Below are 2948 nucleotides of genomic sequence, written 5' to 3'. Positions count from 1 at the left end.
TTGTGACATCCTGGATAACTCATTACATAAAAATTGAATTCAATCACATGTATACTATCTCAGAAAGTAATGAAAAAATATGTTAATTATGTGTAAAAAAAAAAATAATAATAATAATAATAATCTGCAATATATTTGCATTAGCTACCAGTACCCATCCATTCATGCATCTATTTCAATATATTACATGAGAATATAAATGATTGTTCGTAAAGACGGAAAACGTGGGTGGATGGGTTTTTTTCTCAAACTATACTTGTGGCAAGAAATGAATTATAAAACACTAAGACGTAAACATTGATAAGAAAAAAATAAAATAAAAAGATAGTGACATGAAGTAAATAACAAGATTCAGAAACATGGTAATTAGGGGTGGCAACGGTTAACTGGTCAACCGACTAACCGGTCGGATAGATGATGATCGGTTATAAATTATACAACCGATTAACCAGAAAATTTTGCGAATTATCTACATTTAGATATTCTGGAGGAATAAATAACTGAAATATACAATACAACACCAGTATACCAGGGTCTATAAGGAACTCTTCTAATTGGTGTGTCTCTGTTCAGTTCATGTCACTAAAAACTCAATTTATTTTCTACGTATTTCCCTTTCTACACGGAAATGTTTTTTGAAAGGATTCAAGATTAGTTAATTTGTGTTAATTGAGAACAATATATAAGAGAGAAACAATAAAGCAGCAGGGATATGACGTGGATATTTTATACACAAGTGTTGCACTGAATATGAGATATGCATGTATATGTAGGGGGAAAGTTCCTCCATTCAACAGGACTATAACGAAATCATAATTTGTACTAGTCGGGACCTGTTTTAATTTCATTTACACTAAGGAAATTCCAAAGTTTCAAACTTTTGGCAATGTGTGACTTTTGATATTTGATTAAATTGATATTGATATTTCTGTAAACCTTATGAAATCATAGACACACATGAACACACATTCGGGGAAGGGGTGTGTGTGTTAAGCTTTTAAAACATATACTTTGTTATGTGCATAGATAAGGCTACTTTGTCTGCAAAAATGTTTTTCATTTTACATTTATGGAACCCATGTAAGATGATAAATTACAGTTTAGCCCTTCATGAGACAAACCATTCTCACATAATCACCAGTGTGAGATTGACTTTACCCATGTGAGACAGCCATGTGAGATTTTTCTGTCTCACACTGCTGCGACGTCATTTGATTGTGACGTCATATATTTTCTATGATTTACGTTACACGGTGAAGATTTACGTTACACGGTGAAGTAAAAATATTTTGCATTGTTATCTTTGAATTTTAATTTATATAGCTTTCTGGCGGACAACCTTGGGTTTTTTACAGTGTAAACCATTTTCGGGTATGCTCTTTCTGCCTATCTAATTAGTTTTTGCATTGAAGCCTCGTCCTAGACTGCGAATCTTGTCCCCTCGGTGGAATTTCCCTATCCCACACTCGTACTAATGAAGGATTCTATTATTCTCATGAACATAACAGTATCATACACACACAGACACGAGTAATATATATTCATGAACATAACGGTATCATACACACACAGACACGAGTAATAAATATTCATGAACATAACGGTATCATACACACACAGACACGAATAATAAATATTCATGAACATAACGGTATCATACACACAGAGACACGAGTAATAAGTATTCATGAACATAACGGTATCATACACACACAGACACGAGTAATAAGTATTCATGAACATAACGGTATCATACACACAGACACGAATAATAAGTATTCATGAACATAACGGTATCATGCACACACAGACACGAGTAATAAGTATTCATGAACATAACGGTATCATGCACACACAGACACGAGTAATAAGTATTCATGAACATAACGGTATCATATACACACAGACACGAATAATAAATATTCGATCTCACAATGTCGACGTGTTTACCATGTTCAAGTTTACACGAGAACAAAATTACACGGAAACACCCGCGAACAAAAAGAAAAAATGTAAATTTCATGAATTCCAGCCAGAATTAGAAAATTCAAATTGGTTATTAAGTTATTAACGGCATCAATGATATACAAATATACTTATTATACACACACACACACACACACACACACACACACACACACTATATATATATATATATATATAAGCACAAAAACCCAACAACACCCTACTTTCTTAAAGTGTCATATAAAGTAATATATATATATATAAGTTGGAAGTAAAATACAGAAAAAACTCTTAACACTTTGTTGAAATATTACGACCGTGTTACCGGTCTTCTTCAGTCGTGTTTATCTCTCATAGCAACGTAACGCAGGACTACATACACGAAAGTACTATGACGTCACAGTAAGTATTATAAACGTCAAAGTTGATATTGCGCGAAAAACATTTGAGAAAGGTAAGAGTCGTAATAATAAAATGAACAATGCTCACCCGACCTCGTGGACACATCCTAAAATATGACTATGCGTACAATTAAATATTTGGTATTAGTAATGAAACAGAATTTTAGAAAGGTTTGTTCACAAAGCAGTCAACTACTGGCCTAAGTACGCATAGTCATATTTTAGGACACGGTCGAAAGATTTCAACAAAGTGTTTAGAGTTATATATATATATTTACATATATATACATGTATATATATACATATATATATATATATATATATATATATATATATATATATATATATGCAGTCTTGTGAAGGTTTTCATGAAATTTTAAACTTTATAGATCAATGACACAACAGCATTTACCATTTTCTTTTAAGTCTTTAAATGATTTTTGTAGTTGAATTAGTTGCATTTGAAATATTTAAAGGTGATTATAAGGACATATTAGGAGTAATGTCAATTTCTAGATTTTCATTCAACTTTCAAGGCCTTGTCTTAAAATCTAAAATGGAACTACAAAAAGTGGAGGTTTG

The sequence above is a fragment of the Ostrea edulis genome, chromosome 8 (assembly GCF_947568905.1).
Source record: "Ostrea edulis chromosome 8, xbOstEdul1.1, whole genome shotgun sequence".
Taxonomy (NCBI): domain Eukaryota; kingdom Metazoa; phylum Mollusca; class Bivalvia; order Ostreida; family Ostreidae; genus Ostrea; species Ostrea edulis.
This window is presented reverse-complemented; position numbering follows the sequence as displayed.